The sequence below is a fragment of the Camellia sinensis genome, chromosome 10, assembly GCF_055761805.1.
Source record: "Camellia sinensis isolate YWXY chromosome 10, ASM5576180v1, whole genome shotgun sequence".
Lineage (NCBI taxonomy): Eukaryota > Viridiplantae > Streptophyta > Magnoliopsida > Ericales > Theaceae > Camellia > Camellia sinensis.
The window spans coordinates 93319120-93343715 of record NC_138970.1 but is presented as its reverse complement, the minus strand read 5'-3'; the positions used below and the strand labels follow the sequence as shown (position 1 = coordinate 93343715).

Below are 24596 nucleotides of genomic sequence, written 5' to 3'. Positions count from 1 at the left end.
TAAGCCCTCATATGTCAATCTTCTTGTCCTAGTCCCATAGCTTCTCCTCCTAATTCACTTGTTTCACCTATTCCAATCGTTTCCATTCCTCTAGGCCTACTACTGTAGCTCCTACTATAGCCCTTTCTACTATTTTATCTCATATTTCATCTCTAGTCCCATTACTATATATTTTACTAGTCAATTCTTCTCAAGTTTTCGAATTCCCTTTGAATCTCTAGTTATTGATCTCAATTCTTTTTATTTTCCCTATGCTTTAACTGCAATAATCATCCTATGATCACTAGATTTAAATGCAGTCTCTTATGGTTGCTCATACTCCTTCTCGTTCTTCTTCTTCTTCTCTTGATCTTGCTCTGGTGGAACCCAATTCCTTCTATGAGGATATTAAAACTCCAGCTTGGTCTGCAGCCATGAATGAGGAATATCAAGCTTTACAAAAGAAAAAGACTTGGATTTTAGTTCCTCTTCTATCTGATAAGCAAGCCATTGGTTGTAAGTGGGTGTTTCGTCTTAAGAAGAATTATGATGGTTCAAGTACTCATCATAAGGCTTGTTTTGTTGCTAAGGGTTACTTGCAAAAGGAAGACATTGATTATCATGAAACATTCAACCCAATGGCTAAGCATCCCACCATTAGAGTGTTTCTTAGTCTTGGTCTTCATTAAAATTGACAGATCAAATAATTGGACATTTCCAATGCTTTTTTTCATGGTGTTTTTGAAGAAGAGATGGTTCACTCTCAAGGTTTTGAAGACTTTTTTCATCTTTCTCATAGGTGCAAGTTGTAAAAAGCGTTGTATGGTCTTAAATTGGCTCCAAGGGCCTGTTATTCAACCTTCACCTTATTCATTTTGTCCACTGGTTTTACAGATAACCACTGTGATTTTTCCTTGTTTATTCATCGGATCACACTATTGCTAGTCTATATGGATGAGATTTTTATTTTTGGCAATGATTTAGCTCAAATTGCAACTCTTATTAAGCATATGCGCTCTGTTTTCTCCTTGAAAGAGTTATGAAATATTTCTTATTTCTGTCTCAACATAAGTATGCTTTAGAAATTTTTGCTAAAAATTGTGAATCTTACTCTTCTCCCATGGCTACCAATTCTTCACCTCCTTTTGAGATACTCATCCCCTTTTGTCAACCATCTCTCTATCACAGCCTAGTTGGAGCTTTGCAATACCTTACCATAAATAGGACTGATTATTAAATATTTTTTTTTAGGCAATTGTGAGTTTTAACAGTGTGAAAGTTGTAATCTTAATGCAAAAATCGGATGCACACATAAAGATATGAGATTTATTCCAAAAGTAAAATTTATGTCCATAGTCATTGATGTTATATTATGATAAAAAAGATTTATAAGCGAGATAAAAAGATAGTTGTCCCAACCACATATAAGTAATATTAGGATCGACACTATCCAACATGTATTAAAACAAAGATAAATGAGGAACACAGTCTCATAATATTAGAACTATATATATTATTGGTTAATTAATAATGTTCAGTAGTTATCAGGTTCACATTATCTGACATGTATTAACACAATGATAAATGAGTAGCACAAATCATTTGTCATCTTTTGTCTCATAGCTATTATATATTGGTTATATCATCAAAATCAGTTATTAAAAAGTATGGGTTAAATATTGAAATATAAAGTGAGTCATAAATGAGAAACTAAAATTGGAACACAAAGATTAAGAAATTTTGGTAGTAAAAAATTTAGCCACTTATTAATAATTGAAAATTGTGTGGAAACTAGGCAAACTTTCAGCAACAAATTGTTGGGCACTTTACAGGGCCAAGTTGGGTCATGCGAAATGGTGCCCAAACTCATCTGTGAGCTAAGATCAATGGATTTCTTTTAACATGCCGAATCTAGCCAACTTAGTACTAAAAACATATAAAACCTCATCCAACGAGTTTACCCAAACAGGCTAATGAGCCGGCTCACATCCTAAGCGCAATGAGCTGATATTCAGGCTTTTGAACTTTTATTTATTTTTTCTTTATTTTTTATATTTTTGTTGGGCTTGCAGGCCAAGCTTCAACACCTTAGCCCAGGTTTAACCAAAATCTTATTAGGAAGGGCAAAAGTTCAATAGAATTGAGGTCAAGTCGTATGCCGTTAGAATAAATAATGACCTTTTTGTAGCAATGAGGTTTACTTAAATTACAAATTATCCCCTGTGATTTTAGAAATTACATTATGCTCCCTAAAGTTTCTAATTTATAACAAATAGGTCCTTTTATTAATAAATCATTAAGTTAATTAACAGCTTTTAATAATGTTAAAATTTTATTTCAATTAGTAATTCAGATAATTTTATTATTATATAGGTGAACAGTTAGAAATTTCACTTTTTCAATTAATTCTGTTAAATACAAAATTATGACAGGGAGGTATTTGCAATTTTTCAAACCACAGAGAGCAATTCGTATTTTAAGTAAAATTTAGGGGGTGTATTTGTAATTTAAATATGTAATTATTTTTATAGTAGATTTCCTTTAGGATTAGGATTAACTATTTTGTGGGGCTTATTGCTTCAAAGGGTCTTGAAATGAAGCAACCATGCATATTTTGTTGAGATTTTTATATCATATCCTACAGTGCACGTGGAGACACCAAAAACACGAGAAAATATCATTTCGCCCCTCACATGTTTATGTATTTTTTAATTTGATCCCCAGATTTCGATTAATATCAATTTTATATCCAAACTTCTGAAATTTTGATCAAATTGGCCACTGCCGTCATATTCCGTCTACAATTGGATGTAATGTGCTGATGTGGAGGGCGAATTGATTTTTAAGGTATAGTTTGGAAGGCAAATTGATTTTTAATTTGAGGGACAAATTGATTTTTAATTTATAGTTTGGGGGTAAAATAAAATTTGAAATGAATTTTGGTGTCACGTCAGCACATTTTGTCCAACAGTCTCGCTAGGTAACTCGAATAACTTGTGGCTCGAATGGCTCGAGGTGCCAAAACGACGTCATTTTTTTTTCTTTTCTTCTTCTTTCCCTACTTTTCTATATGTTTTCTCTCTGAAATAGAAAGAAGAAGGAGAAAAGAGGGAGATGAGGAAGAAAAGAGAAGGATAAAAGAGGGAGGAAGAGAGAAGAATGAGGGGGATCAGAGAGAGAGAAGAGAGAGGGGGAATAGAGAGAGAGAGAGAAGAGGGAGGAACAGAGAGAGAGAGAGAGCGCCGGAATTCCCACCCACCGGCGTCACCGTCATTGTTATAAACTGTAACACCCCAACCTTTCACATGTCATCGATATTGTTCGCTTTGGGCCACGCCCACACGGATTTGTTCTTCCCAGTGGGCCACGCTCGCACAGATTTGTTTTTTCCAGTGGGCCACCTATCCCAGAACTACTCCAGCCTAAGCATGCTTAATTGAGAGTTTTACTAGGGATTTCACCACTCGAGAAAAGGCCTCGATATTGTATAAGGGTTTAGATTTTTACTTTTATAGCCTAGGAACTCCCCATCCATTCCCGATGTGGGACACCGGGACCTTACAATCCACCGCTCTTAGGGCTGCAGGTCATTGTGCAGTAGCCTGCGAGCTCACAAGCCCGCCCACATGCACCAAGAGACATTAGGGGCCCACACTCGGTGCTCCGGAGAGTCGACTCTGATACCATTTGTAACGCCCCAACCCTTCACATGTCATCGATATTGTCCGTTTTGGGCCACGCCCGCACGGATTTGTTCTTCCTAGTGGGTTACCAATCTCAGAACTACTCTAGCCTAAACACGCTTAACTAGGGACTTCTACTAGGGATTTCACCACCTGGGAAAAGGCTTCGATACTATATAAGGGTTTAGATTTTTTCTTTTATAACCTAGGAACTCCCCCTCCATTCCCGATGTGGGACACCGGGACCTTACACAAACCCTTCACCCACTAGCGCAGCCATCACCGTCGCTTATCGCTATCACTGTTGCAAACATCTCCACCCACCGACGCTGCCATCACAGTCGTCCATTGCGACCCTTCTCTGTGTGTATACACACATAGATTTGTATACATATCTCTATCTCTCTGTTCCCCCTCTCTTCTTTTCTTTTTCTCTCTTCCTCCATGTTCTCTCTGTTCCTCCTCTCTTTCTTTTCTCGCCCCTGTATTTTAAAGAGAAAATAGAGTGGAAAAAAAAAGCCCAAAACGCAAAACAACGTCATTTTGGCATTCGGGCCACTCGAGCTTTTGAAATTTTGAGCTATGAAGCAATTTTCTTTCGTCTAATTATAGACAAAATGTGATAGCAGGGGCCAAATTGATCAAAATTTTGAAAAGTTATGTGAAAATTGATATTAATCGAAATTTGAGGGTCAAATTGAAAAATACATGAAAATTTAGGGAGCAAAATGATATTACCTCTAAAAAACACACTAAAAAACACATTTTTGCATTTTCTCTTCCTTTTAACAATTTTTAATATTTAGTTAAAATATCATTGGGTGCAGAAAGCCAAATTTCATTAACTCGAACAGTGAAAATTCACTGAGACACAATGCAATTTCATCGTGCAATGAAAAATTTCACTGTGTATTTTATTATGTTTGTATTTCACTATGTGACTTTGAATTTACATATTTTTTTAACAAAGAAATGAATGAGAGAGAATAGATAAAGACAAAAACAAGAATAAGAGAGAATAAAAAAAGAAAAAGATAAAGAGAAACCAATACAAATCTGGACCATAGAAATAGACGAAGAAGCAATAAGGTGGCGTTGGTGGTAGAATGTTTGAAATGAAGGTGGTAGAGATTATACATGAACAATGTCGTAAGGCAGTAGTCGTTGTATGAGGTCATTGAAGTCAAGCGAAGGTGACAGTGCATAAACAATCTGATGAAGAAATCGGTGATAATGACAACGGTGGTTGTGATTTGCCAATGGTAGTGTCGTTCAAAATCTAAGATGACATGTGAGAGAGAGAGAGAGGGGGGGGGGTAAGCGAACTTTTTGTGTACTGGAACTCTGAACAAAACTTATAGGGTGGTTATTCATAATTTTCAGTAATAATATCATCATCTCCATGCATATGTATAGAAAATTTAACTTCATTAATATGTTGTTAAAATTTTGGAAAGATTATTTCTACTTTACTCTTTGTTCAAAATAATTTATTATTTTACCTTTTTTGTAGGGAAATATAGATAAATGAAAATAGAAAAATTAATCTCAAATTAGTAGAAATTTTGCAGTTAGTTGCACTAGAAACACAACTCACTTAAACTCCACTAATTTACAAGTATTTATATGATATTTTCTCATTTATTTTTTTATATATATTTATTTTTATTGGACTTTTATTTTTTTATATATTATTTTTATTGGTTTTGTGAAAAATTCATAAACAAATTTAATTTTGACATATTGAGAATTTTTCAATCCGGCACCAACTTATTCTTAAAATTGACAAGTTAGTTGAATATTTTGACTATTTTAAACCAATAGTTTGAGTAAGTTGGACAAGTAGAAATACAAAATAAATAAATAAAAAAGTCACTTAATATACAACCTTGCTTTTTTCATTTTTGTTTTTGTGTTTTCTTTTAAAAATTATGATTTATTCTAAATATTGACAAAAAAAAAAAAGACACAAATTAATCGAATATACGATATTATTCAAAATTATATTTTACAAAGTAATAAGCAAAATAATCAAATTAAGAAAAATTATACAATGAAAATGATAGGTGCCACCCGACTACTGGTATTAGAATTTTAAAAAGCTCAGTATAAAATAATTTTGCATTTATGTAAGTGGGTTATAGGTAAATTGATAAATTTTAAGTTTTGTTTGGTAAGATGGTTGAAATTAAAAAGATAAAATAAGTTAAAAAGTTAATAAGATAAAATGTCACATTCAGACTATAATTATTTCATTTTTTTCTTACAAAACTATAAAAAAAGTCAAAAGTTCATTTCAAACGAAACTTTTTTGACTATGCTAAAATAGTAAAAAAACTAACAAATCAGGTTAAAAAAATTCTTTCCAAGCGAAGGCTTAATCAATTTGCCAATGTTTATCCACACCAGCCTCAACAAATTTTGAGTCAAATTATAACTAAAAAGCTACTTTTCTATTTTAGCTAGTATTTTTGGTATATACACAGTATATTAGACTCTCTATTTTAAAATTAAATTTTGTAAAATATTAATTTTGTATTGTTAAAAAGCAGACAAAGTAGTATAGGAGAAGTTAATTTTATATTGTTATATATGTGCAGTTTTATATTTAAAAATAAATAAATTTGTGCCCAACAGCGGTTGTCTGGCCGAACATTCAAAGTACATAGGATATATCTATGCAATTTTATATTTCTAAAAAAAATAGAAAAAAAAATGTGCAACAACCGGTCGTCCGACAGGATGTGACGTCACCCTTAAGAATAAATAATAAAATATTGTATAACCTGTAAACACCCTTAAGAATAAATAATAAAACATTGTATAACCTGTAAACAGTATATCGCTACATGCAACGATGTCCTGTAGCAAAATTAATCAAAAATTAGTTAAAAATAATTTGTTAAGACTAATGAAATAAAAATTTTATAATTTATTAACTATATTTAACCAAAATCTATGTTTGTTGATACTGATGTGGTGCTCTAAGCCACTCAGTGCAACTCAACTCAACGCAATTCAACTCCTTTTTCTCAAATAATGCTAGTAGATTTGGATTGAACCAACCCAAATCCAGTGGAACAATGGAACCTCGGATCAACTCGAATCTGATGTGTGGCGTTGGTTTGGGGCTCCGATCCGAACAAGGTTTGGTTTGGTGCCTCTAAAATCCAAACCCCCAGCTTCAGTTCCGAGAGATACAGAGAGAACAAAAACACACATCTCATGGCTTTTCTTTTCCAGAAATTTCAAGAGGTACTCTCTCTCTCTCTCTCTCTATATATATATATATATATGAATGCTTTACAAATTTGTTGTTAATTTTATTTGATTATTGGCATATATCTATGATTCTTTCTGGACAATGCTTGCAATTGATTGAAATTGCTTCCAATTCATTTCTCTTTCTCTTTCTGTTTGGTTGAACTACTCATTTTACATTCAAAACTAGTTTAATTGGCATACCCACACATAACTATGAACATCCAAATTAAGGGTGTAGGGATACATTTTCTGAGTACCAACATGTGGCAAGGTGACGCCGACGTGTCAGCCGAGGTGCCACGTGTCCTGGTCGTGACGCCAAGGTGATCTCAGCAAGGCTGAGGTTATCTCCGAAGATATCGGAATCCGAGATAAGTGGATAAGGGACAAGAGTCCTAGAATGAAGAGGGAACTCAACCTGGATGAAGGACAAGAGTCCTAGAATGAGAGAAGACTTCCGTTTGTATTAAGATAAGACTCTTAGAGAGTTTATCCTAATCTTACTGGGAGTCCAAGATTAGCAGTAATCCTGAGTCCATAGAAGTTAGGCTTCTATTGGGACTAGGTTTATGTTGGCTATAAAAGAGAGGCACCCCCATGGGTCTAAGGTACGCTTTTTATGCTTAAGCTTGTGAGTTTAGCACTTGATTATCTTTGAGAGACATACTGACTTGATCGTTGGAGTGCCCCCGGGTGGAAGAGCCACCGCCGGAGCCTTTTCTTTCTGTTACAGGTTAGCTGAAGCCATCTATTCTGCCAGTACTTTTCCAGCTGATTACTAGGCGGGCAGTGTGGTCAAAAAATTACCCACACAATTTGGTGCCGTCTGTGGGAAAGAAAGAAGAATAGATAGCTAATGACGGACAGAAGGATCAGACTGGAGACAACGCTCCTGCTGGGAATGGGAGATCTATCAACCTCGACATTGAAGGGGACAATAGCAACACAGAAACTCGTGACTAGAGTCACGGAGTGAAAGACGCCGGCCAGGAAGGTGATGCACCAAAGACAACAGATCGAAGCGGATACTACAACGAAGATGACTTCCAGGTATAGAAGGATAGATACCTGCGGAGGAATGAAGACCCTTCCAGAAGGGATGCAAAGACAGGGGGCATGAGCACTCCCAAGAAGATAACATTCAAGTATAGAACAACTCATCCTGAGTGAGCAGATCCCGGATTCCAGATCCTAGATCCCGAATCCGAGAAGACATGATCTCAGCCTGGACAAGTAGGCCCGAGAAGACGAGAGCTTAACCTAAGTGAGCAGATCCCGGATCCTAGAAGACATGATCTCGGCCTAGATGAGTAGGTCCGAGAAAAGAAAAAAAGAGCTCAACCTGAGTAAACATATCCAAGATTCTAGAAGATAAGATGTCGGCACCTAAGTCCGAGAAGAGAAGAGCACAAGGAGCAGATCTCAGATCCCAGAAGATAAAAAGGAAACACACAAGATCAGACTAAAGTTGGCCAGAATTGAGAAGTATGCTAGGGCCGAGGAGGACATGCCGGGAACAAAGGTGTCGGAACAAGAAAAGAGAAACGGCTCGTCGATGCGAGGCCGAAAATCAAACTTAGGTTGGAGCCAAGTAAGATCAAATAGAGAAACCAAGGCCGACAACCTCGGCTTGAATTCAACCTCGGCGACAAGGTCGAAGCTACATGTATGATGAGAACTCAAGTGGATTTTAAGTTCACACTAAGGGGGCAGAGAGAAGAAGAATGCATTTACCGCTTGTTGAAATTTGTAGCAATTTACAAGTTGGTTAAACCGAGATGATGTTTACCGGTTGTTGAAATTTGTAGCAATTTACAAGTTGGTTAAACCAAGATGATGTTTACCGCTTGTTGAAATTTGTAGCAATTTACAAGTTGGTTAAATCGATATGATGTTTACCGCTTGTTGAAATTTGTAGCAATTTACAAGTTGGTTAAACCGAGATGATATTTACCGCTTGTTGAAATTTGTAGCAATTTACAAGTTGGTTAAGCCGAGATAATTATTTATCTTCACTTGTTGAAATTTGTAGCAATTTACAAGTTGAAGTTAAGCCGAGATCATTGTTTATCTTCACTTGTTGAAATTTGTAGCAATTTACAAGTTGAAGTTAACCGAGATAATTATTTATCTTCATTTATTGAAATTTGTAGCAATTTACAAGTTGAAGTTAAACCGAAGTAATGCTCAACACTTGTTGAAATTTGTAGCAATTTACAAGTTGAAGTTAAGCCGATATATATTGTTTAACACTTGTGGAAATTTGTAGCAATTTTCAAGTAGATCATGTTTAGCACTTGTTATAACTTAAGAAAAGTTTACAAAGATGAGATTAAACTAGTATATGTTTATCCTTGTTGAAATTTGTAAGCAATGTACAGGACAAGTACTTGCCGAAGTAAAACGTCAGGTGGCATAACCGAGGTGTGTCACCTCGAGAAGATTGCACAAAGAAGGAAAAGTACATAAGATATGCAAAATATTCTAAGTGTAGAATCATGCGAGAGCAGTTAGAAGAAGATCAAGACAGAATTCATGGTGATTGACACGTCCTCGCCATACAATATCGTCTTGGAAAGGCCATGGTTGCATGCAATTGGGGCAGTTCCCTCAACATTGCACCAACTACTGCGGTTCCCAACAGAACATGGGATTGAAGAAGTCAGAGGGGATCAACTGCAGGCGGAGAATTGCTCCATAGCAGCAATAAAATCCACCTGTAGCATTCGAGAACTAGAGAAGGCAGAGATTGAAAACGAGGACATAGAGGTCCTAGATGATGTCGGCAAGGAGCCAGCCGAGAAGAGTGAAGAGGCACTGAGGAAAATCCTCGTTCAGGAGGGGGATGAAGAACGCTTCTTTCTTCTCGGCTCAGGCTTAGCCAAAGAAGAAGAAAGGGAATTAGAAGCTTTTTTGAGAGCAAACATTGAGGTATTTGCTTGGACACCTTACGAAATACCTGCCAATGACCCCGAGGTCACTTGCCACCAACTGAACGTCGACAGGTTGGCCAAACCTGTAATCCAACGAGCAAGAGGACCGATGTTGATGCACGTCAAAGCAGTAGAGGAAGAAGTAGACAGACTTCTGGAGCCCAGGGCCATCCAAGAAGTCAATTACCCGACATAGCTATCAAATACAGTGGAAGAAGGAATGATAATCAAGGAATAAGGAATGTTAACATCGGCCAACAACAGACATTTTTCAGAAGCAAAAAAGGTTACATATGCAAAGAAAACAAAAGTACAAAGATGAAAACCCTAAGAACTAGAGACTAGGTAAGAACGTCAGACTAATCTACTTCAACGGTTGACGGTGGTTTAACATTGGCAGTTAGCTGGGAGAGCTTCTCTACCATTATCTCGGCAACAATTTTAAGAAGGGACGTGGTTCTAAGACTATGCAGAAAACAGAAACGAAGGCAAGAATCTGGAAATACAACAAGAAAAACAAGAAGAGAAAAATCAGAGTCAAGAAGATGACAAAGTTCAAAGAATAAAGCCACGAACACAGGCACTAAGTAAGTATATGAAGAACAAGAAAGTAATGAACCAGACATGATATGACAGGAACAGTTCCAGGCATTTTAGCAATAAGAAATCAAAAACTTGAAGATAGACGAGAACAGAAGGCCACGGATGGTAAATAAACAGATTCAAAGTAAATCAGAAGAGTTATGAAAGATTGAGCTTAATAAAAAGTGAGAATTTATGAACCTACCAAATGAACGCCGATATAAAGATCGCCAGAGTCAAATAGGTGACTGGAAATCAAGAAACCCACCGGAGAGTATAAACGGAGTAGTTGCAGAAAGCTTGAAAAGAGATCGATGAAGGATTGGGGATATTTTTTTTAAAAGAGAAAAGTTTTAGCACAGAAAGCACATGAAAGAATGCAAAATGAAGACAAAGGAAAAGAGAGAAAGCTTTGTTGAAAACTCAAAAAGGCGACAAAGGAGTATTGAATTGTACCTTGGGTGACGTACTTGACAGGCAGCGTACGCAAAAACGACGCAAACTTGATAAGCGCATACAAGCTAGTAAGGAATAAACGCATGAAAAAAAAAACGGTTGAGGAGTGTATGCATGGTAGCTCATGCGCAGTTGCAAAGCTTCTGGAGTTTACGAATTGATGGAACCATAAACCTCGGCTAGGAGGTGCGATCTCAAGTAGCCTGGAAGGCATGAATCTTGATACTTGACACAAGTGGACAGTAAGGTCCAGGGAACTTTGAGGTCGGCGAGTTTGATCTCGGACAGAGGGGCACAGATGAACGAACAGTGTAGGTTCCATCACCTCAGAATGCCGAGGTAATAGAACCTAGGGGGCAGTTGTGGGGATATATTTTCTGAGTAGCAACACGTGGCAAGGTAACGCCGACGTGTCAGCAGAGGTGCCACGTGTCCTGGTCGTGATGCCGAGGTGATCTCGGCAAGGCCGAGGTTATCTCCGAAGATATCAGAATCCGAGATAATTGGATAAGGGACAAGAGTCCTAGAATGAAGAGGGAACTCAACCTGGATGAGGGACAAGAGTCCTAGAATGAGAGAAGACTTCCGTTTGTATTAAGATAAGACTCTTAGAGAGTTTATCCTAACCTTACTGGGAGTCCAAGATTAGCAGTAATCCTGAGTCCATAGAAGTTAGGCTTCTATTGGGACTAGGTTTATGTTGGCTATAAAAGAGAGGCACCCCCATGGGTCTAAGGTATGCTTTTTATGCTTAAGCTTGTGAGTTTAGCACTTAATTACCTTTGAGAGATATACTGACTTGATCGTCGGAGTGCCCCCGGGTGGAAGAGCCACCGCCGGAGCCTTTTCTTTCTGTTACAAGTTAGCTGAAGCCATCTATTCTGCCAGTACTTTTCCAGCTGATTACTAGGCGGGTGTGGTCAGAAAATCACCCACACAAAGGGTTTATTATTATATTTGTTCGTAATGTAAATCGGATATTTACCGACCCCCCAATTTGTTTGCGACAAGGATTGGACTTTGGGCCTGGCAAATGAATGAATGTACTTACAAATTTACTACTTTTATTTTCCTACAAAAATATTTCTGCGGAGCTTTTTAAGCTAATTTCTCAATTTTTTTTAACCCAACTACAATAGAAAGAGTGACTAGTTATTATGCTGTATTTCATGGTTTTAATCTCTTTGGATTGAGGTCTCTTCCTTTTTATATGTGCCTATGGTGGTGTGCATTGAGTGGAAAAGTAATGTTAGTAATTTCTTTGCTTCAATTTGTTAAAATTTATTTGGTGTAAGTAGATTAAAATGGTTTTGTTTTGAGGAAAACTATAGGCAACTATAAGTTGGTTGAACTGCTGTTACTTCAAAATTATATAACATTACAATTAACAGTGCCACCAAACCACCTCCAACCATTTTTCATTACTTCCCCGTCCACTGCACCCAACCACCTCCATCTGCTATTCATTATCCATGGCTAACAGTGCCATTGCCAACACCCATTGTCACAACACTGCCCTCATCCACCAACAAATTCCATGACAACAACCCCAACAACGCAACACCGTTGTTAGTGGAAATTGTGTGAAACCTATGGCTACCCCTAATTCCTATTATTACCAAAGAAATCCCAAATTGATTGAGGTATAAGAGGAATTTGAGGATGTGAGCATGCTGTATTGTGTGAGGGAAAGTGGTGGCCCAATAATGAAACTTTAAACATAGTAAATCTTGCATCACTGAAGCATTACATCAAAGTTTCAAACAACTTATAAGTATTTGTGAGTAAGATTTGCGACAAGGGGTTGCCACCGTCCTCCCCACCAACCCTTAACTGCTAACTCCCACCTTTCCATACCACCCCTCATCCTTCATTCACCCTCCCCTACCACCCCCAATCCTCTTCCACTCTCCCCGCAACCCCTATCCTCTACCATCACTCATCCATCCTCTCTTGTGATCCCCAACCCCATTCCACCCTCAACCAACACTGAATCGATCATCAAACCACTACATTCACCATTGTAGCCATCCTACAAACAACCACAAGTTTTAACAGATAAAAAATTGATCAACAAACCATTCTAGAGAGACACAACCCCTAGCACAACAACGCAACAATTCCTCAATCGTAGCAACCAATACACCTCCACCCAACAACATTGTAAACCATCGCTGGCCTCACCCCTCTTTTCGTTCTTTGTTTTCTTCCATCATAACACATCTCATTATTTTTAGGGTTGGGGATTAGATTTAGGTTTGGGTTTGGGTTTGGGTTATTAAGGTTAAAATTGGTATTTTTGAAATTTTTGATGATGATTTCATCAAAATTCATTGTTAATTGTGGGTTAATAGGGGGTATTGTAACGAGATTTGAAACCTTAAAGAGCGGAATGTAATTTTCAAAATGTGAGGGAATCAATTGTATATTTCATAAACCTGGGTGGATATATTTACCGAAAATTTTATAAGGTTATGGTAAAAAATGAAGATTTTTACTTGCTTTTGAAAAATAAAATTGGTTAGGGAGAAAAATAATGAATATTATGATTGATGTAGATGTGTAAGATTGATGTATACATAAGACCACTAGAAGATTGATGTATACATAAGACCACTAGATGGGTTGGGCAATCTAAAGCGAGGGCCACCCGTAATCTTATGGACAATTGTCACTAGTTAGAATTTGTATAGGAAATGATAAGAACACAAAGGTTTTGTAATTGGTGGGCCAAGTACAGAGTGGGGGGAACATGTTAGGTCACTTGAACATTTATGTGAAAAGGGAAAAAGAGAAATAAACTATGTTCTATTGATGCGGATAACAACCTCACGTACATAGGAAACTATTATGTGAGAAACACACACACACACACACAAATGTAATAAATTTGCAAAATTTATTTATTTATTATTTGCTGGGGAAATGAAATTAGCTTTGGCCAATCAAAATATGATGAGTAGTTTTTCTTCATTTTTTGATTTTGTTTTTTAGTCCAACAACAGCTTGTGTATCGCTTGATACTTGATACTGTTACACTGTGACACTTACAGTTATGTCTCCTAGAACCACAATTTAGAGCCATGTTGTTTAACCTTTGGCTAGGTTTCTAACGTGATATGTTTTGCACTAAAAGATTCTAAAGAGAAGGAGTTTATATATTTTAATCGCACATGCACCTTTTTATTAAAGGTTCTTTTGTGGAAGCAGACCACACTATCCACTTGGTTTGTTAACTTGAATCAATTGTCTTCATTACATTCAAGGGGGTTTTACTCATTAGAAGTGGGTGGTTTTTTCGAATAATCCATATTTGAGATGATACATAAATAGTGAGCAGCTTGAGCTTCCATACTTTAATTTGACACTACCTCTTATTCACTTCCCACCACTGTCAATTAACCTTACTCATTGTTTCACCTTTATCTCCAATGTTATTTATTTATTTATTTTTTAATATAAATTTATGGTTACATGTGGGACAAATAGTTATATAGAGTATGCTCAATACAACTGCTTTAGATGTCTTCATGTCAAGATTTTGAATACTTGTGTTATATTTAGGCATGTTTTGGGAGTTTTCCTACCAACTAACAGATTTCACCTCCTTATTCCAAATATATATTTACAATATCAATGACCCCATTGGGTTGGCCACAAAATTACAACATGGCATCTGCATCCAATTTGGGATAATTTATCTTGTTACAGTATTGCAAAATTTGTTAGTTGATAGATTTCCCCATATGTTAAATGTGGCCCCCCTACTTTAGTCCTAACCATTGTTGTTGTTCAATCTTTCCGTCATCTTCTTAATAAGGTTTTTCTGCTTCTTCATTTTGCTATCAGGCTGTGAGAATTCTTGCAAGAAATCCCACATTTGCTAGAAATCCAAGGCACATTCAATTTGAGGCTGATATAAATCGCCTCTTTCTTTACACGAGGTTCATATCATTTGGTTATTGAGTTAACCATTGTTCATGTTACTCTTGTCCCGAGCCTGCTTTTGCCTTTCACAACACCTGTGTTTCGTGCTTTAAAGTTATGAATGCATTAATGCTTGATTGACCTGAGTTTTGTGGCCTTAAAAAAGAAGAAATTTTAACAATTGTTAATGTATTGAAAATGGTGTCATGTATTCTGGAAAGGTCATAATAAGAGGCAAATTCATCTTGAATTTCTGAAGTATCTATTATCGACAATAATCTTATGGTATTTCAATTTGAGCAATATATAATTTTTGTTTCTACCTAGAAATCTAGTAGTAAGGCTTTGAATTTGTAATTAGGGTATGCATTCTATTTTGTAAATTCTTAACATAATGCCTTTCAAGATAAAAATCTACCCAATGGGACAATATTAACTTATTAAATACTTAATGAACTTGGCTTAAATGACAAAAAGATCTTGACTAGCAGGAGTTAAGAGATCTAGTTGACCTTGAACAACTTTTGGTTTACATCATTATTATTTTTTCCCTTATTCAACTTGGAGGAAGTAGTTTGACTTCTAGTGATGATTTGAAACTTTTGGAATTCAAATTGTGAATCAAAGTGGCATTGTATCGAATCGCGAATAAAATCGAATTGTGAATTGTAAAGGTTCGGTCACCTTTTTTTTTTTTTTTTGATTATATAGAAAAATATATCTATACACTTACTTAGGGATTAAATATATCTCATAATATGAAATATTTAGACTCAAACTCCTTAAAATGTTGTTTTTAATAATGATCAAGTAGTCTAATAGATAAGAAGTTAACACATGTTCCAATATAAGATCTCCGCCTTACCTTTTTCCTTTTAAATATTTGTTATCAACCATTCTCACTAGATGCCTTTAAAAGATTCCTTTTATAACTGTAAACACTTGGATAAAGTTGATTATCAAAACCTAGAATATTATATAGAGAGAAGATTCTATTTTTTTTTTCTTTTTTCGTTCAAGGTTTGAGTTTTTTAGAGTAAATAGAGAGGGAGAAAGTCAAAGGATAGCATATAGTAATCGTAAAGACCTTAGAAAAATTGTGTGAACTCTTTTTCAAAAATAAAAAAGCAAAAAAGAGGTCAAAAATTGATTTCAGCGAATCAAAAGTGAATCAATCGATTCAATTATTCACCGATTCACCGATTCACCGATTCACTCACCTATTTGTGATTTATGAAACATGTTCGTATCGATTACTGACTGAATTGAATTGAATCGAATTGTACGATTCGAATCGCGAACCGTATGATTCCAATAATAGAATAGCAATACTTGGCATAAACAGTGTTATTAAAGGCGATAGGTGCACCAAGGCGCCAAAGTCTCGTGGGGCCTAGGCTCAAGGCGCAAGCTGAGGAGCAAGCTCCATTGAAGTGAGGCGCACCTTGTACGGAAAAATAAAAAAAAAATTAATATAAGTAAATAATAGGGTTCAATATAAACAAAATAAAATGTTAAACATTTAGTGTTCTTCGGAGATTAGGAATTAGGGTAATTTTTCTTTTATCATTGATTTGGGGTTGAATGCCCAATGTATTGCCATCTATAATAAGAGTAGGGATCTTCTGTAGCTGCACCATATTAAATCAATGGTCAGATTTTAAAAAAAAATTAATTAAAGCAATACTAAAAAAAATCCCTAAGACACAAGCCTTGGTTCTTATTTTGCCTTGGACCAGTTAGGCGACTTATCGAAGTCGACTGGCCTGAAACACTACAAGGCGCAAACCTTGGACCTAGATGGGACTTAGGTCTAGGTGCACCTTTAATAACACTGGGCATAAGTGTACAAGTATTTATGATTGTCTACGTTACACAGACTCTTTGAAATTTGAGAGGTACCTGTGTCGACACGACACTATATGACGCGAGTACGGGTGCGGGATACGGCTGGGATATGGCTCTTTACAACTGGATACGACTCTATTTTGCCCTAAATGCAAAAAGAACGGAAGAGAGAGCAAGGAGAGAACCTATCGTTGGCTTCAATCCTCTGTTCGACGACTTCAACAAGTGTGTCCCCTTCAATCCTGTCTCATTGGCTTTAACTTCTCCTTCGACTTCGACAAGCACCACTATAGACGATCTTTGTCTTCGTCTCTCTCTCTCTCTCTCTCTCTCTCTCTTTATATGTCGATCTTTGTTTTCTCTCTCTTCTCTTTGTCTTCGTTTTTCTCTTCTCTGTTCTCTCTTCTCCTCTCTATGTCGGTGAATATCAATCTCTTTTTTGTCTCTCTCAAAAGAAATTCAATTAAATCATGTATAATAAAAAAAATCTAATAATCCATTTTTTATTTTTTATTTATCTTAACATAATTTGTTATATATATAGATTTTTTTTATTTATAATATATATCAATTAAAAATAAAACAAATTAAAAATATTATTAATAAAAATAATACATAAGATAAAAAAATAATAAATATATTTAAAAATTAACTATTTAACTCATCTTCATATAATAAATATATTTAAAAAATAACTATTTAATGTATCTTTGTACATGTATTCAAATTTGTATCCATATCCACGTATCCTTAATTTTTAGTTTTGAAGAATCCGACCCTTAGATACACACCCTCACCCGAGTCCATATAACATAGATGATTGTTGCGCTTTGATGAGGTAATTCACTTTCATAGTGTTGGAAGATTGAGACAAACATCATGATTAATATTTTGCATGTCACACCCCAAATCCGGGCATGACCGGCCGTGGCCCACAGGGACTTAGCCCAAGGCACACGTAAGCCTAAACACGAATCCAATCACATTGAACAACTGAACAATAGTCCAATAATAAATAACCAAAACTCAATCCAGACATGCCACAATTATAAACGGCAAAATCAACCGCAATCAAAAGCCATCCAAACTTATGGGATATAAACAACCCACAAAATAAAATAATTCTAAATGAAACCCAATCACAAAGTATGCACAAAACTCGACAAAGCAACCTAAAAGAAAATTAAATAAATGCCCTAGAGGTCCATGCAATTGAGTCCCCGCTACGCCATGAGTCCACTCTAAGTCCATCTAACACCTGGAAGTGATAAAAACTAAGTCAGCTGATAGCTCAGTGAGTAGCAACATGGATAGTAAATACAGTTTTGAAAACAGGGTTCAATTCCAAAATAAGTTATATATCACAGAAACTAGATTGGCATACAGTTTGGTAAATACAATCTGTTTCAAAAAGAAGGTTCCACAAATCAACACTTAAATACTCATGTCTCGCAAGAACATGATAAACGACATTTTTCACTTAAAACAGATTATAACATGAACACCAATAATTTTCTGGGTACCAAGAAAAATAAATAATCTGCCACACATTTCTCAGGCTATAAGCCCCGTTGGATCCAATACCGAACTAAGAGTCATCCTCAGGGTGGCACCTGGGCCTTTTCTCAAAGACGATCCGATTGAAGGTCACCTAGTTGTTTTTAAAGGTCTGTTCCTTACAATCGTTGAGCACTAGAGTCATCACGGCCCAACCCGGATCTGTTCCCTAGTGGCCAGAGTCACCACACACAGTGGAATAATTTCCCTGGACTAAATACACACATGGTCCCAATAATCAATACACATCAGTTTTCGCAAAACATGGTGGTTCATCATTATAAACATGAGACCAAAACAAATAGTTTACAGTATGCCAAGTTCACACATGTTTCAGAAGTAATTTGATTCAATTGATAATATAATAATTTATCAAAACAGTTTAGTCTTGAAACAACAATTTAATTTTCCAACAGTTCAGGGTAGGGGAACATTTATAAAAATACGTAGCATGAAACTACTCACCTGGAACGAAATGATATAATCCTTGAATAGAGTATGAAAGTCCAACTAGTGCCCTGAACCAATATGAAAACTACACGTCACTACTAATTTAAAAATACTAAAGAATACGAACTAAGTAACCCCAAACTAAAGCGCACTAACACGGCTCAACCCAACTCACCGTTACTCTTAAATATTACCTAAGTTCATGTTCTTCAAGGTCTAAAATCACTCAAGACATAGGTTCCGATCGAAACTTAACTAAAAATAACTTTAAGATAAAACAGAATTTCAAACAAGCCTTCCCAACCTATTCGCTAACTTTGAAAATTACAAAACCCACTCCACGCTATTCAAAAAATTCCAATAACCTCCAGATATGATCTAATATATCCTAAGTTTCAAACCCAATTTGTTTCACTTGATTTGCTTATCAAAATAATTATCTACAATTTATTATATCCAAACAGGTTGTTTTCTGCAGCACTTTAAAGAAATTGACGGTTCTCTTAATATACACGAGCAATCAATGCAAGGCCAAAAATGTACGAAACTAGACTCGTAACCGGTTCTAATGACACTAATTTGATAATTTTTGGATTTATACCCAAAGAGAACAACAATCCCGAATTTACTGTTTCGGACTGGTTTCCTGGACAGATTTGAATACCTCAATTTATATGGATTTTGACTCCCAAAAATTATGAAAAAATTCAGATATGCAATTCAATATGTAATTGATCTACTGTAAAAATTTCAGATTAAAATTCATCCGTTTGATATGGTTTCTTGATTTTTAAAATTTGTGACTTTGTACAGAATTTTTGGACTGAAAATTACACCCAATCTTTACACATAAATTTAGCTCCTCAAGTTTCTTAATAGGATATCTATATACACAATACATAAACCTATAACCTCTCCATCAATGAACAAAATAATTATAGAATAAGGATGAAGAACAAAAAGAAGAGAAGAAAACCAAGGAGGGCTAACCTTTGATGATCACACACAACACAACACACCCAAAAGTTCTTTGATTGCAACATCTTCTTCTTTTTTTCCTTCTCTCTAACCCTCTCCCGTGGCTGCTGTTGTTGCCCTATGTGGTGAACAAATAATAGAGTAGGGTTTGTGTTTATTTTATTTTATACTAGTGGTGGGCACACATAGGTCAAATAAATAGATAAATATACAAACATATGTATAAGTTACATGCAACTCAAATGGTAGGAGTCTTATATGTTAACCTTGTGGTCTAGAGTTCAAGTCACACCCTCCTCTCTCTCTCTTTTTATTTTTATTTTTATTTTTATAATAAACCTTGTCTCTGAATTAAAGACTTTCACCATAAATTTATTTTAGGTTTAAAATTAATTAAAAGATCCTCCAATAATATTTAATTTGCACCTTAGAATTCACCACCAAAATATTTGAGATTGTAATATTATTATTTAATTATTTACTTAATTTTTATATTCGGGTTCTCACATTGCATGTCATGTATTGATGCTCTAATCTACCATGTGCTTTCATGTGAACACGATGCAGCCTTTGTTACCATATAGTTGCCTTCTTTTCTTTTTGTCATGCTAGTCTTAATTCCTTATGGAAAACCTTGCATATCCAGCTATAATCGTTCCTGATTCAAAGAGCATAAATGAATCATCTGAATCAACTTCACAAAGGAATACTGCTTTGACCCGTAGTGGCCTTGGCCTTGCTGTTGGAAGGATGAGCCCACAAAATAAAAGTCCTGGTGAGTATTTATCTGCATCTTTATTTCAAACTGTTAGAAATTTGTTTTTATCAACTCTAGGACATTTTAAATTTCACTTTATTAGTGTTTGGAATTACTACAGCTTTTTACTCTATTTGAGCTAACACTGAGTTTGCTTAAATTTACCCACTTCCTGATTTGTAAAATTTATCTTAGCATATTTATTGTTATCTTATAGAACGAATAGATAGTTTACTGAAACCATCTAAGACATTGTTTATTTATTTATTTATTTGTTATTTTTTTTTCATAGCTTTGTGTTATTGATTTAAATTGAGTTTATTTGGCGTCTGGGAAAAAAAAAAAAGTGAGTGAACTGTGATTAAATTGGTTCCTTTAAGTGCTCCTTGCCGAAACGATATAGTGGCATTATGAACAATAACTATGGTCTTGTTGCATAAGTAACTTGATATGGAAGGGCTTGACAGGTCTAGGTATGTGAATCCTAGTAGTCAACTATGGCAAAACTATGAGATCATTCTTAGAAATCTAAGCTTGTTGACAAAAGATCTTGACTTGTGCTTAATGCCTTCTCCCATCTCACTTCCCCATTACCATTGACATTTGGCACTATCAAAAGCAAGGCCTCCAATCTGGCTTTCACCTCTGCTGTTCCCAGCAATACTATAACAATCACACATCTCAGATAACATCTCTTTCCTTGTATTTTCTCTATATCAATCATGACTATTTTTAGGGGGAAAAAAAACAAAAAGAAACAAAAAGAAAAAGAGAACAAGTTAGTGACTGTGAAAAATGATTAGAGGTATGTGGGAACTAGGAAAGAAGGATAGTGGTATCAAAGAGCCTCATAAGGCGACTCAGAACTCATTTTTTCATTTGATGTGACCCCTTGTGTGTTTGTGTGTGTATGTGTGTGTGTGTGCATCTGAAATAAATAGTTGGGATGTTAGCATTGTACGATCTTACAAACTTTATTTTTTAATGAGCATTTAGTCATCTTTTATGCATATCTTGGTTGTTTTATTATATGCTAATTTCTTTATATTGTGGTTTAGTCATTTCGATATGATATACAAATCCGCAGATTCTTTCCCAATTAATGATAATGATGTTGTTTTGTCCTTTTATGTGACATGTTATTGGTGATTAACCATCCATATGAAATTATTGTTATATTGTTTTTTTTTCTTTTAATGAGGTTTCCAGGACCTCTTGGAGCATTGAAGTTATTAAGATCTATTGATGATCAACCAATGCTTTGTTTTTTCCCCCCCACTAAAACTGTCTGACAAAATTTTATCTATGGTTTAAACGATCTAGTACTAAAATAACTATATTGCCACTTGGTTCTCTGAATTTATCTTGATTACATTCAATGGAAATAGCAGAAGATTACATAATTTTATCTGTTTGTCTGCCTGTATCAAATTTTAATCACTGTAGTCTGTACCTAGCTTGGTCATCTGGTGAATTTATACCTATATTATTTGGTGTGGAACTCCCAATGATTTTGAGTAACTTTTAATGCTGGAATCTGATTATCATGAATTTTCAGCACAGCTGTACCTGATACAAAACCGTTAAAACCTGCTGAGTTGTCTTAGAGTCCGAAGAATCTCATAGGCTACACTCTTGAGCTCAAACCGTCTCAAATTCCGCATAGGGATGCTGGCCAAGGTTTTTTCATAGATGGTCAAGCCGATGTTGGTATTGTAATAGCATTCTACCCTGGAATAATTTACTCTCCAGCTTACTACCGTTATATTCCTGGATATCCAAGAGTCGATATACACAACTCGGACTTGATCACAAGGTACGACGGAACTGTTATCAATGCACAGCCTTGGGGTGTTGGGGGCGAAATCGGTGAAGTGTGGGACCTCTCGAGTGTTATTAAATCTAGGCCAAATGTGAAAGATGATGCTAATAATAAAGGTTTTGGCCATATTTGGAAGATGCTCAATAAACCTTTACAAGCCACACGAGTGGCCAGTGGTGGCGATGTGTTGGAGCAGAGAAACCCACTAGCTTTTGACCATTTTTCAAACCACCCTGCAAAAGAGATGGTCCCAAATGTAATGGTTTGCCCTTATGATTTTCGGTTAACTGAGAAGGATATGAGGACCTATATACCAAACATAAAGTTTGGAAGTAGAGAGGAAGCGAAGATGAAGAGGTTTGGATGATTTTGGTTTAAATCTTGGGGATCTAGCAACAGTGAATCAGATGTTCTGGTTCTTAAGGCTCTTGTCCTTGTGGCCACTAGGCCACTTTGTGATGAAGAGGTGCTCTTGAACTATAGGTTAAGCAACTCAAAGCAGCGACAATCCTGGTATACTCCAGTAGATGAGGAAGAGGATTCGAGAAGGTGGAGCTGAATTAGAGAATTGGATATTGAAACAACTTTTTCTTGTTCTTTTATTTTTATTTTGAATTCAGGTTTACAACCATATGCCTTGTGGCATTACATGATCATTTCTTTAGTAGCTGTCTCACTTGAGTTTCTTTGTTCCTTGGACCTTTTCCTCTTTTTTTGGATGTCATTATAAAGCTTTTTCAAAGCTGCAATTTTACCATTTTGATTGTAACCTAACAATGAAGTGGACTATGCTAAAATCATCATATTGACATTCTTCTCTCTCTGTCTCTCTCTCTCACACACACACGGCATGGTGAAAATATTATCAAGCCAAATTTATAAGTGGAAGCATGTTCTGAATTATGGTTGCTTGTAATTTGAAGCATATTTCCAAGAAGTAAACTCAAAGTAATATATTTATCGCATATATTGGTTGATTTTAAAAGGCCGAGTGTTATGATCCTACATCCCTTAACAGTTGGTTAGATCATGTGAATATAAGCTCTTAGGTATCGTCTCCTTGCAAGCTAGTTTTCAAGGGTTAATTCTACTTATGGATTTTTATTATTTGGTATAAAATTTGGCTACCATGTCGAGTATATGATCATATGAGTTACTGTTTAATGATTTAAGCCTCAGAGGGGGCAACCTATATGCTAATAGAGAGGGTGAACTATAGGCTAGATGAAGACACTAGTATTGTAACAGTACCAACACACTTTTTGCAAGTACACAAGCTAAAATCTAAGTGTGTGTATGGTGAGGTATGGGGAGCTTGAGTTCCAACACATTTTGGAGAGACTTTGGAGATGACTTTTTTTTTTTCTTGAAACACCATACAAAGTGAGTACTAAACTTTTTCAGTGGTTAGATTTATGATTGTGATTACAATATTCTTTTTTTTTTCCTAGTTATATTAGTGAGAAAAATATCTAAATGCAAAAAGTAAAAAAGGTAAAATTAAAAATTTAACCACTTCAACTGCTTATACAAATCAACCAGTTATATAAATCAGTCAACTTGATTGAATTTAGTACATTATCAAATAACCTTTAATTTTTAATATTCAGTTTTATCAAATATCACCTAAGACAAGTTTGATATGTAGAAAATATTTAGTATTGGAAGAGTGTCACTTGGGGTGGTTTAAGGAAAAGCAAATCAAGCAAGATTTCTTAGGGGGGTTTAACCGCGTTAAAATGGGCTAATATATTGTTTGATTTCATATCCATTTTTTTTATTAGTCCATCAAAATAACAATGTAAAAAAGTTTAAAATTTAACCAGTGCTAATCGGAAGGCTCAACACTTACCGCACTGGTTTAGGTCTTTCACCATGGACACACATGTCAACTTGATTCTTCTTTAACACCCCCTCATAGCTTTACCACCTTATTTACCTTTTTCCAATAGCACAGTACGTGTGGTCCAATATATTATCCATTACATGCTCCATGGTATGAATGATTTCAGATTGCCTAATCCACATGCGATTTCTAATACACCGCAATGCTATCCTCCACCAATAGCCAAAAAAGTTATCTCTAATGTAATAATTAAAAGATAACAATATAGATATATTTTCCAAAAGAGTAACAACCCTTATTTTCAAAATCCCACAACCATTTTCTTCCCATCTCTTTCTAACCAAACCATTTACCAAAATCAATCTAACTCCCAAAACAATATCATTTAGGGTTTTCCTACAAATTGGGCCTTTTCTCTTTTAGAAAATCTAATGCAAGTTTGTTTACCAAAAATAGATTTAATAGCAAAATCATAACCAAACAACCCCCAATTTGTATAGACCCTCAACCCACA

The 24596-nt window shown here is 35.6% G+C and overlaps 1 long non-coding RNA gene and 1 pseudogene across 1 annotated transcript; one reads left to right on the top strand and one right to left on the bottom strand.

The window, feature by feature from the left end:
- The first annotated feature begins 293 nt into the window (after positions 1-293).
- On the top strand, positions 294-22944 carry LOC114291676 (uncharacterized; annotated as a pseudogene).
- LOC145801213 (uncharacterized) lies at positions 17658-19795 on the bottom strand. Its single transcript, XR_014342329.1, has 3 exons — positions 19670-19795; positions 18695-18747; positions 17658-17930 (listed from the first exon to the last, which is right to left on the bottom strand). It is a non-coding gene; the product is annotated as an uncharacterized LOC145801213 (long non-coding RNA).
- Positions 22945-24596: the final 1652 nt, after the last annotated feature.